This window comes from Neophocaena asiaeorientalis, unplaced genomic scaffold (genome assembly GCF_003031525.2).
Source record: "Neophocaena asiaeorientalis asiaeorientalis breed wild unplaced genomic scaffold, Neophocaena_asiaeorientalis_V1.1 scaffold113, whole genome shotgun sequence".
Classification (NCBI taxonomy): Eukaryota; Metazoa; Chordata; class Mammalia; order Artiodactyla; family Phocoenidae; genus Neophocaena; species Neophocaena asiaeorientalis.
The window spans coordinates 4,600,566-4,616,458 of NW_020172316.1; the positions used below are offsets into that span (position 1 = coordinate 4,600,566).

General features: G+C 35.4%; 1 long non-coding RNA gene across 1 annotated transcript in view; it reads right to left on the minus strand.

The window, feature by feature from the left end:
• Positions 1–15,893, minus strand: part of LOC112414200 (uncharacterized) — a 246,005-nt gene that overhangs the window by 169,458 nt on the left and 60,654 nt on the right. Inside the window, exon 2 of the long non-coding RNA XR_003006105.1 lies at positions 13,142–13,222. This is a non-coding gene — a long non-coding RNA (uncharacterized LOC112414200). The remainder of the gene's footprint in view (positions 1–13,141; positions 13,223–15,893) is intronic.

The following is a 15,893-nucleotide window of genomic DNA, read 5'->3' on the forward strand; positions in this document are numbered from 1 at the left end:
GAGGGCTACCCTTGGACTGCCAGAGCCTACTTTTCTTGCCTGGACAGACAGTGGTAAGTACCTGGAGATTTATGGCCTCGAGGTGGAGGCTGTGGCCACTGACTAACCTTGTGTGGTTATAAATACCCCAGTTCCCAAGACCGGGGCCAGGGTGATCAGAGGTGCAGCCCATGTGCTTCCAGAGCTTTTCGACAGGATTGAAGCAAAGTTAACCTCCCTGGAACTTTGCTTAAAACTGGCCCATCACTTGACCTCCTCCTCTTCCCAGTCCCTCTGTCTGTCCCTCTTCTGTTTTTCTCTGGGGGCATCTCTTAGTAAACCATTTTTCCACAAACCCTCATCTGAGGGTCTGTTTCTGGGGAACCCCAACCTAAGGTTGTGATGAAGGAGGAGAGAGAGGAGGAGAGGAGAAATGTAGAAGTGATGGTTAATTTTATGTGTCGACTGGGCCAAAAGTGCCCAGGTACTTGGTTAAATTATGTCTGTGTGTGTCTGTGAGGGTGTTTCTGGATGAGGTTAACATTTGAATCAGTAGATTGAGTAAAGCAGATTGCTCTCCCCAATGTGGGTGGGCCTTATCCAATCTGTTGAGGTCTGAAAAGAATAAAGCACTGAGCAAGAAAGAATTCACTGTCTCTACCTGCTGGTCTTCAAGCTAGGACATTAGTCTTTTCCTGCCTTTAGGCTTGGACTGGAACTTATACCACTGGCTCTCCTAGTTCTTAGGCCTTCAGACTGCAGACTCTGGGACTTCTCAGCCTCCATAATGGTATGAGCCAATTCTTTATAATAAATCACATATACTTATGTATATATACACACAAACATATATATCTCAGTATTGATCTCCCTCTCTCTTTCTCTCTCTCTCTCTCTATATATATATACACACACAAACATATATATATATCTGCTATTGGTTCTGCTTCTCTAGAGAACCCTGACTAGTACAGAAGAGGATTCATAAGTAAAGAAGTTCCTAACAGTCTTCACTTCCCTTAAAATAGAATAAGAATGGGTAATAGGAGGTAACAAGATTGAACAGAGAGAGTATTTCTGTGGTAGCTGATAGAGCCAGGACTAGCCCTCCTCTCTCTCTTCCAAAGGAATACATGGGGGCACAAAAAGTATGGAATAGATGACACATTCCTTCCCCATTGGAATTCTAATGTGTATAATTAATGTCTAGTTTGCAGCATTTCTTTGTACTAGTCTAGAATCCTGCTCCTGTGAGCTATTTAAAGTCAAGGACCATGTGGTCAGGGACCACCTGTGAATCTCCAAAGCTGACTGAATATGTGATGCACAAATTAGTGGCTGAGTAAATCAACAGAATGAGCTTCACAGAATATCTCCCCAATGCCATACTGTTTTTTTGGATATAACTTTCTTTATGTCTCTCAACACCAATATAAATTAATTTTGAAATTATTAGCTTAACTTTATTAGCAGACCAATGGCATGTATTACAAAAACAATCATTTCAACGTTAATGATTATTGTGATCAATGTAAAACACTTGGCAAACACATATGTCAAAAGAAAATAAAATTACAGATTACTCCATGAGTCCATAATCTAAAACTATTTACAAATAAAATTTGGGTTAATTTCTCTCTAGATTAAAAATAAAAAAAACTTTCCCCATACTTTTATTATTCTGTGGTATAATCACAACAATGAACATGTAGAACTACTTTTACCATTTAAAAATATAAAGCAAATTTTAAAAATAAGTATTTTTCACATAAATTTATAGATTCAAATTCTGTGTTATAATACGGCACAGCCTTAATATGTTATGTAGGAACATGTTATGAATATGCTATACTTGCTATAGATTTCATCTGCAAATGAATATTCAAGAATTTCTGAAGTTTTACTACTCTAGATTTATTTTCATATGATGACTGCATCTGTATGTACATTTTGAATAAATATCTGATTACTTTTAGAAATTTCAACATTTATTCACCCATTTAAATTATAATAGTTAATTTTTTAACATCTTTATTGGAGTGTAATTGCTTTACAATGGTGTGTTAGTTTCTGCTGTATAACAAAATGAATCAGCTATACATATAAATATATCCCCATATTTCCTCCCTCTTGTGTCTCCCTCCCACCCTCCCTATCCCACCCCTCTAGGTGGTCACAAAGCACCAAGCTGATCTCCCTGTGCTATGTGGCTGCTTCCCATTAGCTATCTATCTATTTTACATTTGGTAGTGTATATATGTCCGTGCCACTCACTCACTTTGCCCCAGCTTACCCTTCACACTCCCTGGGTCCTCAAGTCCATTCTCTACATCTGTGTCTTTATTCCTGTCCTGCCCCTAGGTTCTTCAGAAATCTGACCAGTTTTCACAGCACCAATTATTGAAGAGACTGTCTTTTCTCCATTGTATATTCTTGCCTCGTTTACCAAAAGCAAGGCGACCATAGGTGCGTGGGTTTATCTCTGAGCTTTCTATCCTGTTCCATTGATCTATATCTCTGTTTTTGTGCCAGTATCATGCTGTTTTGATTACTGTAGCTTTGTAGTATAATCTGAAGTCTGGGAGCCTGATTCCTCAGGCTTCGTTTTTCTTTCTCAAGATTGCTTTGGCTATTCGCAGTCTTTTGTGTTTCCATACAAATTGTGAAATTTTTTGTTCTAGTTCTGTGAAAAATGCCAGTGGTAGTTTGATAGGGATTGCATTGAATCTGTAGATTGCTTTGGGTAGTAGAGTCATTTTCACAATGTTGATTCCTCCAATCCAAGAACATGATATATCTCTCCATCTGTTTGTATCATCTTTAATTTCCTTCATCAGTGTCTTATAGTTTCCTGCATACAGGTCTTTTGTCTCCTTAGGTAGGTTTATTACTAGGTATTTTATTCTTTTCGTTGCAGTGGTAAATGGGAGTGTTTCCTTATTTTCTCTTTCAGATTTTACATCATTAGTGTATAGAAATGCAAGAGATTTCTGTGCATTAATTTTATATCCTGTAACTATACCAAATTCATTGATGAGCTCTAGTAGTTTTCTGGTGGTATCTTTAGGATTCTCTATGTATAGTATCATGTCATCTGTAAACAGTGACAGTTTTACTTCTGCTTTTCCAATTTGTATTTTTTTTTTTTCTTTTCCTTGTCTGATTGCCATGGCTAGGACTGCCAAAACTATGTTGAATAACAGTGGTGAGAATGGACAACTTTGTTTTCTTCCTGATCTTAGAGGAAATGGTTCCAGTTTTTCACCATTGAGAACAACGTTGGTTGTGGGTTTGTTGTATGTGGCCTTTATTATGTTGAGGTAAGTTCCCTCTATGCCTACTTTCTGGAGGCTTTTTATCATAAATGGGTATTGAATTTGGTCAAAAGCTTTTTCTGCATCTATTGAGATGATCATGTTTCTTCTCCTTCAATTTGTGTATATGGTTTATCACATTGATTGATTTGTGTAAACTGAAGAATCCTTGCATTCCTGGGATACATCCCACTTGATCATGGTTTATGATCTTTATAATGTGCTGTTGGATTCTGTTTGCTAGTACTGTGTTGAGGATTTTTGCATCTATGTTCATCAGTGATATTGGCCTGTAGTTTTCTTTTTTTGTGACATCTTTGTCTGGTTTTGGTATCAATGTGATGGTGGCCTCATAGAATGAGTTTGGGAGTGTTCCTCCCTCTGCTATATTCTGGAAGAGTTTGAGAAGGATAGGTGTTAACTCTTCTCTAAATGTTTGATAGAATTCGCCTGTGAAGTCATCTGGTCCTGGGTTATTTTTATCGGAAGAATTTTAATCACAGTCTCAGTTTCAGTGCTTGTGATTGGTCTATTCATATTTTCTATTTCTTCCTCGTTTAGTCTTGGCACGTTGTGCATTTCTAAGAATTTGTCCATTTCTTCCAGGTTGTCCATTTTATTGACATATAGTTGCTTGTAGTAATCTCTCATGATCCTTTGTATTTCTGTAATGTCAGCTGTTACTTCTCCTTTTTCATTTCTAATTCTATTGATTTGAGTCTTCTCCCTTTTTTTCTTGATGAGTCTGGCTAATGGTTTATCAATTTTCTTTATCTTCTCAAAGAACCACCTTTTAGTTTTATTGATCTTTGCTATTATTTCCTTCATTTCTTTTTCATTTATTTCTGATCTGATCTTTATGATTTCTTTCCTTCAGCTAAGTTTGGGGTATTTTTGTTCTTCTTTCTCTAATCGCTTTAGGTGTAACGTTAGGTTGCTTATTTGAGATGTTTCTTGTTTCGAGGTAGGACTGTATTGCTATAAACTTCCCTCTTAGAACCGCTTTTGCTGCATCCCATAGGTTTTGGGTCATCGTCTTTTCATTGTCATTTGTTTCTAGGTATTTTTTGATTTCCTCAGTGATCTCTTGGTTATTTAGTAGTGTATTGTTTAGCCTCCATGTGTTTGTATTTTTTACAGATCTTTTCCTGTAATTGATATCTAGTCTCATAGCATTGTGCTCGGAAAAGATACTTGATACGATTTCTATTTTCTTAAATTTGCCAAGGCTTGATTTGTGACCCAAGATATGATCTGTCCTGGAGAATGTTCCATGAGCAGTCGAGAAGAAAGTGTATTCTGTTGTTTGTGGATGGAATGGCCTATAAATATCAATTAAGTCCATCGTGTTTAATGTATCATTTAAAACTTGTGTTTCCTTATTTATTTTCATTTTGGATGATCTGTCCATTGGTGAAAGGGGGGTGTCAAAGTCCCTCACTATGATTGTGTTACTGTTGATTGCCCCTTTTATGTTAGCATTTGCCTTCTGTATTGAGGTGCTCCTATGTTGGGTACATAAATATTTACAATTGTTGTATCTTCCTCTTGGATTGATCCCTTGATCATTATGTAGTGTCCTTCTTTGTCTCTTGTAATAGTTTTTATTTTAAAGTTTATTTTGTCTGATATGAGAATTGCTATTCCAGCTTTCTGTTGATTTCCATTTGCATGGAATATCTTTTTCCATCCCCTCACTTTCAGTCCATATGTGTCCCTAGGTCTGAAGTGGGTCTCTTATAGACAGCATATATATGGGTCTTGTTTTTGTATCCACTCAGTCACTCTATGTCTTTTGGTTGGAGCATTTAATCCATTTACATTAAGGTAGTTATCGATATGTGTGTTCCTATTACCATTTTCTTAATTGTTTTGGGTTTGTTATTGTGGGTCTTTTCCTTCTCTTATGTTTCCTGCCTAGAGAAGTTCCTTTAGAATTTGTTGTAAAGCTGGTTTTGTGGTGCTGAATTCTCTTAGCTTTTGGTTATCTGTAAAGGTTTTAATTTCTCCGTCGAATCTGAATCCTTGCTGGGTAGAGTAATCTTGGTTATAATTTTTTCCCTTTCATCACTTTAAATATGTCCTGCCATTCCCTTCTGGCTTGCAGAGTTTCTGCTGAAAGATCAGCTGTTAACCTTATGGGGATTCCCTTGTGTGTTACTTTTCCCTTGCTGCTTTTAATATTTTTTCTTTGTATTTAGTTTTTGATAGTTTGGTTAATATGTGTCTTGGTGTGTTTCTCCTTGGATTTATCCTGTATGGGACTCTCTGTGCTTCCTGGACTTACTGACTATTTCCTTTCCCATATTAGGGAAGTTTTCAACTATAATCTCTTCAAATATTTTCTCAGTCCCTTCTTTTTCTCTTCTTCTTCTGGGACCCCTATAATTCGAATGTTGGTGCATATAATGTCCCAGAGGTCTCTGAGACTGTCCTCAATTCTTTTCATTCTTTTTTCTTTATTCTGCTCTGTGATAGTTATTTCCACTATTTTATCTTCCAGTTCACTTATCTGTTCTGCCTCAGTTATTCTGCTATTGATTCCTTCTAGAGAATTTTTAATTTCCTTTATTGTTTTGTTCATCATTGTTTCATTGCTCTTTAGTTCTTCTAGGTCCTTGTTAAACGTTTCTTGTGTTTTCTCCATTCTGTTTCCAAGAGTTTGGATCATCTTGACTATCATTACTCTGAATTCTTTTTCAGGTAGACTGCCTATTTCCTCTTCATTTGTTTGGTCTGGTGGGTTTTTATCTTGCTTCTTCATCTGCTGTGTGTTTCTCTGTCTTCTCATTTTGCTTAACTTACTGTGTTTGGGGTCTCCTTTTCACAGGCTGCAGGTTCGTAGTTCCCACTGCTTTTGGCGTCTGCCCCCAGTGGCTAAGGTCGGTTCAGTGGGTTATGTAGGTTTCCTGGTGGAGGGTACTGGTGCCTCTGTTCTGATGGATGAGGCTGGATCCTGCCTTTCTGGTGGACAATGTCATATCTTTAGCATCATATTTTATAACATGTTTCTTTAACTAATGAGCGGCAACACAGCATGAGGAGAAGAAGAGGGGCCAAGAGTCTGGAGACCTGAATCTTAACCATTGTGTTGTCACTACATACATATCTGAGTTGGGACAAGTTGCCATCTTTCTGGGCTTCAATATCCTCACCAACATATTAAAATGTCTGAATATCTAATATTCCATCAGTTTTAACACTGCAGTTTGCTACCAGAAAAATCAGGTTGAGAAGAACAGAAAACACAATTTTTCTATTTGAACACTGTAAAATTCAGAGTGATGCTGAATTCAGACCAATCCTAGGACCCGCAGCATATTGATTTTACAACCCTCTTTAAGATTACAAATTATAAATTCAAAACTAAGTACAAAAACTAGGTGTATTATTTTATATGAGAAAAAAGTGACAACAAAGTTCAAAAGTTAACAAATAGTGCACATATGAAAAATCCAAAAATAATATATTTTATTAACTACTGGACACAACTCTATATTCCTGAAGTTTTTGGCTGCGTACTCTTTGTTCCTCCATACGATAGTAATTTTGCAATGTCCAGAGAGAATAAAAGATAATTTAGTCTTTCTTTTGCATGATTGTAAAATCATTTTTATTGATATCTTAGAAAAATTTTTATTGATTTTGAAATCAAAACTTTTCTATTTCATTATGATATGCTAAGGGGGGGTTTGACATTTTGAAGCTTCCGACAGTCTCCTGTCTTTCACTTTTTTTTTTTTTTTTTTGGCTTCCACCAACATACTTCATTGTAGTTATATCTGAACGTTGATCTGATTAACAATTATGAAAAATATACAAAATTACACTGAAATTAAGTCACACATGATACGTCAAACCAAAATCCATTTTTAAATTGATGCTCCACAGTATTGAGCCGTATAATCAAATTCCTCTTCTATCACACAGATCCATTTCCTGATAGGTTTCTGCCAATTTCCTTTCCTGTAAACTGAGTGGATTTTATAGGGTGATTTTTTTTTCTTTTCACTATGAAAACTTTCAAATACCTAATAAGAGTACAATAATCATCCATGTACCCACCTCCTGAATTTGACAATTGTTAACATTTTGCCATATTTACTTCATTTGTGTATTATGTTTGTCCTTTCACAGTGCTGGTCACAATTTTGCATCATATTAAATCTGACTCTGCCAGACTTCCTTAGGCAAAGATGAATGAGACTCTCTAAGATATGAGATGATACGTTTAGATGCATAAAACATGCAACTTCTCACCCAGAACTATTCACAGTGTAACACAACAACAGGTTTTCTGATAAATTCTATTTTGTGCAATTCCAATATATAGTGCATATATTGCATATTTAACTCTTATTCCTGACAAGAGAGAACTTGCATTTTGATGATATTCAAATCCTCAGCTTCCTGATATACACATATTCTGATGGGATGCCTTTTCCCAGATTAATTGTGACTCCATTCATTGTGTCCCATATTTGTCCTCCTTTCCTCATATACTTACTGTAGTTCATGTTACTTCTACCTATGAATAGTAACAGTATTCCTAGAATTCATTCATATCTCTGGAGAGCTGGCAGTAACTTCACTTTGCACAGCAGTGATTGCAAGCAAGATTAATTATCCAGGTTTTAAAGTGGAATCCCCAAAATGTTCACAGCCATTCCAATCCTACCTGATATGAAAGAGAGAGAGAGAGAGAGAATGTGTGTGTGCGTTTAGGGAGAAGGGGAAGAGATTGTAAGGGAAGAGAAGCCAGATTGAAAATAAATAACGGGCTTAAGCAATAATGGCTAAAATAGTTTTCCTTGGCAAATTTAATATAAGTGGTTTTAAAAGGAGCCTGTAAAAGTGAGAAAACCCGAAGTTGTAGCTGCATGCGCTTCATGGTATATCTGTCTCTGTTCCTATCTGTTCTTTCATGTATCTCTGGTGAAAACCAAGCCCAAGGCTCCCAGGGCTTGGGACTCTGGAACTCAGAGTCATTCTATGATTGGTTTATAGTGATGGAGGAATATGTCCTTAATTTATGAATATACAAGCTGAAATATTTAAGCATGAAATGTCCTGACATCTATAATTCACTTAAAAATGACTCAGCAAAAGTATAGATAGATATACATGCAATCATGAGGCAATATGGCAAAATGTTAGCAGTTGCTGAATCCAGATGGTATGTATATGGATGTCCACTGCACCATGTTTTTTCTATTTTTCTGTGTGTTTTAAAATTTTCATAATAAAAGTCTAAAAATAAGGCACCATATGAGACTCACTTACTCAATGGAAGAGAAAACTGAGGCCCAGAGGAACCAAAGGACTTGCCTAAGGTCACAACACAAGCTGTTCCTCATTCTCTGTGGCTGCTTCTCCTGATGAGAGGAACCAGGATTCTCACTTAGGGGATTTTCCTGCAGTAAAGGTCAGTTTGCCTTTGACTTCTCATTTTGCAGTATCTCCTTTTCAACACAACAGAAATGCACAGGGATTATGATGACAAAATGCTAGAGTAAGATGTTCCCACCGTCCATTTGTGAGTAAGGCCTAGGCAGTAGAAGTGGTCAGGCCATGACTGACAAGCCCGGGAGCCGATGCAGAGCACTTCACTCCATCTGCCTAGCTGATCTCCTACAGGGGGTGTCTTGGTTTCGTGCTAATTCTGGTGTCTCACTTGTAAATGTTTAGCATTTTTCTTTAATAGGCACACGACATGTCATTCTCCCAGAGAAAGCAGATCACTTGCGGAAATCCAAAGGAGGCCTCATCCTACAGGAAGAGGTTTTGCAACCATATGAAAATGTACAAAGGACAAAGGAAAGGAAAGACGGGTTTATCCAGCCTCAGCGGCAATCTCTACAGCACTCTGTGATTCCCTTTTAAAGAAACCTCCTTGCACACTGGTCAGTTCACAAATATGTAATGAGTATGTTTTCTGGGTCCATATCTATCCTCGTGGAAGGCTGTCACAAGGTGGATAGTGACTGAAGGAAAGATGCCAAGAGCAAAAGGTACAGGCAAAGAACACAAGAATTCATCTCTGAAGGAACAGCTCCCCAGAGCTGGGGACAGAGTAGGAGACTTCCAGTGCAGCAACAAGCTTCAGAGCCCCAGAGGATGCACAGATACCATCTGTTGGGATGAGAAGCCTGTCAGATACTTAGAGAAATGGTCACTTTTGCTGTTCTCAAATTTTTGTATAAACTCTCTGCCTGCAGGACTGCTCTAGAGAGGCTGGTTCTATGCCTGCTTGCTCACCAGGTCAAATAACCAACCTTCTAGACAAGTCAGAAAAGATATCTCCTTTAATGAGGGAATGAGCAAAGAAGATGCTGCAGATTCTATACCATCCTGAGAGAAAAGGGACTCTACTCATCCTCCTTTAAAAATACTTAATTTGCGTGTGTTTTACAAGTATGATTGCAATATTTCTTCTATTGTTATAGTTCAATTGTAAATTTTCCTATATTAAATTATGGTTATGTTTCCTAACCTGCAGTATGGCAAGTACTTTGTATGATAATATTTTTAGAGAACAGACAGTTATCTAGAGACTATGGTTCCCTGAACACGAGGAACACATTTGATTCTGAGGAGTCTGAAATAACACAATCAACATTTCCCTCTTGGAGCTATTATTTGAAGTTAGATTTACAGAAGGCCTTAAGTGGTTTGTTTCATTGCTGTTTTCAGCAAATCATCTTCTAAAAGAGAGTATATTATGATAGCGTTGTTACTGTTTTTAAAAGAAGATAGAACCCTCCTTGCCTTTTGATTATAAAGTGATGTATTTTTCCTCCATATTAAAAGCTAAAATAATTGACTCCAGATATATAAAATACGAGCAGAAGCTTCTCTTTCAGGGCATTCCCCTCATATATCATTCATATCCTAACCATGAAATTATGCAAATTTGTAGCAAGGCCATTCTCTTTTCACTCCAATACCTAAAGTATGCTTCTCAATGACCCCCAAAGATAATTCTTTGACGAGATCTATCAAAATGATTAACTTCTAGTTAGACTGTTATGAAAAAAAAAGACATAAATTACCAATACTAGGAATACGAGAAGGAGCATCTCTGTAGATTCTAGGTTATTAAAAGAATTATGTGGATAATGAAAATTTTAAGTCAATAAAATTGAGAATCTAAATGAATCAGATAAATCCCTTTACAACAAAACAATTAAAAATCACTGAAGAAGAAATGCTAACCTAATTATATATATATATATATTAAATGAAATGAACTCGTAGTTTAAAAATCTCACCACAAAGAAAACTTTAGCATTAGATGACTTCACTGTTGAATTCCAACAAAAAATTTTAAAGAGACTACGCCAATTCCACACAAATTCTTCCAGAAAATTGAAACTCATTCTATGAAGTTAACATTCCCCTGACATCCCAAGTGAAAACGACATTACAAGAAAACTACAGGTAACTTTCTTTTATAAATATAGACACAAAAACTTCAAAAATACTAGCAAATCTAATCCAACAATATATAAAGGAGATAATATATCATGACCAAGTGAAGCATTATCTCAAAAATGCAAGACTGGTTCAAAAGTCAGTCAACAAGGGACTTACTTGGTGGCGCAGTGGTTAAGAATCTGTGTCCCAGTGCAGGGGACATGGGTTCGAGCCCTGGTCCGGGAAGATCTCACATGCCGTGGAGCAACTAAGCCCGGGCACCACAACTACTAAGCCTGCACTCTAGAGCCCACGAGCCACAACTACTGAGCCCACATGCCACAACTACTGAAGCTCTAGGCATGTGCCTAGAGCTCGTGCTCCACAACAAGACAAGCCATCGCAAGGAGAAGCCCACTCACCGCAAAGAAGAGTAGCCCCTGTTTGCCACAAGTAGAGAAAACCTGCACACAGCAACGAAGACCCAATGCAGTTAAAATTAAATAAATAAATGAAATAAAATTTTAAAACATCAATCAACAAAATTCACCATATCTATACACAAAAGATGAAAATCATATAATCATCTCAATAGATGTACAAAAAGTCTTTCAAAAATTCAACATTTGTTCATGATATAAACTCCCCACAAATAGGAATGGAAAGAAACATCATCAATGTGATAAAAATATCTAGAAAAAAATGTATAACCAACATTATACTTAGTGAGAGAATGCATGTTTTCCCCCTAAGACACAGAACAAAAGCAAAGATATACACTATCACAACTTTTATTCAAAATTGTACTGGAGGTCTTAGCCAGTGCAATAAGAAAAGTAAGAAAAGGCACCCATAATTGAAAGGAAGAAAGAAAAGTCTCTTTATTCAGATGAAATGATTGTCTATATAAAAAATCCTAAGAATCTATTAAAAAGCTACTATAATGGCTAAGTTGATTTAGCAAAGTTGCAGGATATAGGCAAAATAGCCAAAAATCAATCACAAGTTTATATACTAGCAATAAATAATTAGAAATTGAAATAAAAATACAATTTACAATAGATCCAAAAACATAAAATACTTTTATATAAATCTTACAAAATATACATAAGATCTGTCCATTGAAAGCTACAAAACACTGATGGAAGAAATCAAAGAAGACATAAATAAATGGAAAGAGCTACCATTTTAATGGATTAGAAAGCTCAATATTAAGACATCAATTCCCTCAAAACTCATCTATACATATTTACACACATATGCAAATTAAACAACATAGTACAAAATAACAAGGAGATCAAAGAATAAATGATAAGGACAATTAGAAAATACTTTGAGATGAATGTAAATGAACACATAGCATACAAAAACTCATGAGGTTTAACTTAAGAGGTGCTCAGAGGGAAATCTGTAGTGCAAACACCAACATCAAAAAAGAAGAAAGATCTCAAATCAACAATGTAATTTTCCATGTTAAGATAGTGGGAAAAGAAGAACTTTGAATCAAGAGCAGAAGAAAGGAAATGATAAGAATTAGAGTGGTAATTAATGAAGTAGAAAATATAAAAACAATGGAGAAAATCAATAAACCCCAAACTTAGTTCTCTGAAAAGATCAATAAAATTGAGAAAATTCTAGCTAGACTGATTAGAAAAAAAAAAAGAAAACTCAAATTATTAAAATTGAGAACTAAAAAAGGGACATTACTACTGATTTTACAGAAATGAAGTTTTATAAGGGAATACTAAAGGCAACTATATGACAACAAATTAAATAATTTACATGAAATGGGAAAAACTTCTTAAAAGATAAAAATTATAAAAAGTGACTCAAGAAGAAATAGAAAATCGCAATAGATTTATAATAAGAGATTGAATCAGTAATTTTAAAACTATATACAAGGAAAACTCCAGGCCCAAATGCCTTCACCAGTGAATTCTACTAAACATTTAAAGAATTTTACCAGTTCTTCACAAACTTCCCAAAAAAATAAAAGAGGAGAGAACACTTCATAACTCATTTAATGTGGTCAGCATTATCTTGATAACAAAACCAGACAAAGACATCACAAGAAATGAAAGTTACAGACCAATATCTCTTATGAATATAGACAAAAAAACTCTCAACAAAATACTGGCAAATAAAAATAAAGCAATACGTATAATGAAATTTATCTAGGAAATGAAAGGCTGTTTCTATATCCAAAAATCAATTAATGTAATATTCTATATGAATAGAATAAAGGACAAAAACCCACACTTATCTCAATAGATGCAAAACTGCACCTGACAAAATTCAACACCCTTTCTTGATAAAAACACTAAACAACATAAGAATAGAAGGAAATTTCCTCAACTTCAAAAAGAGCAGCTACAAAGAAAAAAACACCCACAGCTAATATCATATTTAATAGTGAAAGACTGAATTCTTACCCTTAACATCAGGAACAAGACAAGGATGGCTGATGTCACAACTTCTATTCAATATTATGCTTGAGGTGCTTGCCAGGGCAACTAGGCAAGAAAAAGAAAAGTCATCCAAATTGGAAAGAAAGAAGTGAAACTATCTCTACTTGCAGATAATATAATCTTGTAGATAGAGAATCCTAATGAACACACACACACACACACACACAGACAACTATTAGAGCTAATAAACAGGCTCAATAAAATTGCAGAATACAAGACCTATATACAAAAATTAATTGCATTTCCACATACTGTCAATGAACACCCTGAACATTCCTGAAGCTAAGAAAACAATTTCAATCACACACACATCAATTACACACATCAAAGAGAATTAAATATTTTAAAATAAATTTAACAAAAGGAGTGAAAATTATACTCTGAAAAGTACAAAACATGGTTGAAGGAAATTAAAGAAGACTTAAATAAATGAAAAGACATTCTATTATCATGGATCAGAAGACAATATTTTTAAGATGGCAATACTCCCCCAAACAGCCTACCTATTCAATGCAACCCTTATAAAAATACCAACTTACTTTTTTGCAGAAATTGACAAGTTAATTCTAAAATCCCTATGGTCTAAAACTGAAGGGACCAGAATAGTCAAAACAACTGTGAAAAAGTTCAAAATTGGAGGATGCATACTTCCCAATTTTAAAACATACTACAAAGCTAAAGTAATCAAGACTGTGTGGTACTAGCATAAGGACTGACTTACTGATAAATGAAATAAAATTGAGAGTCCAGAAATAAACCTTTATACTTATGATCATCTGATTTTCAGCAAGTGTTTCAAAGCAATTTAATGGAGAAAAAATACTCTTTTCAATAAATGGTGCTGGGACAACTGTATATCCCCTCAAAAAATGAAGTTTGATCCGAACATACCATATACACATATTTACTCAAAATGTATCAAAGACCTAAATGTAAGATCTGAAACTATGAAACTTATAATAACATAGGTGTGCATGTTTGTGACCTTGGGTTATGCAACTCTTTCTTAGATATGAAACAAAAAGGACGAGCAACAACAATAACAGAAAGATAAATTGGACATCATCAAATTTTTTTTAAATTTGTGTTTTTAAAAACAACATGAATAAAGTGAAAAGACAACCCAAAGAATGGGAGAAAATTATTTCAAATCATTTATGTGATAAGGGGCTTGTATCTGGAATATATAAAGAACTATTATAACTAAACAACAAAAAGAAAAATAGACCAATTAAAAAATGGGTTAAAGGATCTGAACAGATATTTCTCCAAAGAAAATATTCAAAAGGTCAATAAACACATGAAAAGGTGTTCAACATAATTAGCCAGCAAGTAAATGCAAATCAAAACCACAATGAGATATAATTTCACAACCACAAGAATAGCTATAACCAAAAAATGGAAAATAACAAGTGTTGATGAAGATGTGGAAAAACTGGAACCCTCAAACACTGACAGGACTGTAAAATGAAGCAGTTGCTTTGGAAAAGAATTTGGCGGTTCCTCAAAAGGTTAAACATAGAGTTATCAAATGACCCAGAAATTCCACTCTTAGGTATATACCCAAGAGAAATAAAAATATACATCCACACAAAACTCGTACATGATGTTCATAGCAGCGTTATTCGTAACAACTAAAAAGTGGAAGCAACCCAATGTCTACCAACTGATGAATGAATAAAGTGTTGTGTATCCTTAAAGCCAAATCTTTTAGCAATAAAAAAATGAAGTACTGATACATTCTACAACACAGATGAACCTTGAAAATATGCTAAGCCAAAGAAACCAATAATAAAGGACCATCTATTACATTATTCCATTTATATGCAATGTCCAGAATAGGAATTTATAGAAGACAGATTAGTGGTTACACAGAGTTGGGGATTAGGAGGTTGGGAGTGCTGACTAAAGGGTGTCAAGTTTCTTTGTGGGGTGTTGAAAAGTTCTAAAATGTATTATGGTGATGGTAGTTTAACTCTGAACATACTGAATTGATACTTCAACTGGGCAAATGGTATGATATGTACAATATATCTCAATAAAACTATTTTTAAAACTGATCTATAGATTCAGAGCAATTCCAATCAACATCCCAGCCAAAATATAGAATATATGGAGATGTCTGGTATTTTCAAGATTAAAATATTCTCATTTTCAACTTTACAGTTTTTTTACTTTATTTTTGTAAACCAAAATATATATGACTTTAATGAGCAAAAATAAAATTTTTATATATAATCACTAAACTTTATTTTATTATTATATCATTATCTGTTTACTATTTTCATCTGATCATACCATACAACAGAATTTCTTTTTTATTTTTAGCAATAGAATTTCAAAAGTGGAGACAGCTTAGCTTAATAACCTTTGCCCTCTATACAGGAGGAATCTGAGATTCAGAGAAAACAAGCAAGTTGGCAAAGATTTTGCAAATAGTGCCAGAATTGGGACTGAAATTCAGGTCACCAGATTCTTCAAGATTTTCAAATTATATTTTAAAAATTAATACTAGGGGGCTTCCCTAGTGGCGCAGTGGTTGAGAGTCCGCCTGCCGATGCAGGGGACACGGGTTCGTGCCCCAGTCCGGGAAGATCCCACATGCCGCGGAGCGGCTGGGCCCGTGAGCCATGGCCGCTGAGCCTGCGCGTCCGGAGCCTTTGCTCCACAGCGGGAGAGGACACAACAGTGAGAGGCCCGCGTACCGCAAAAAAAA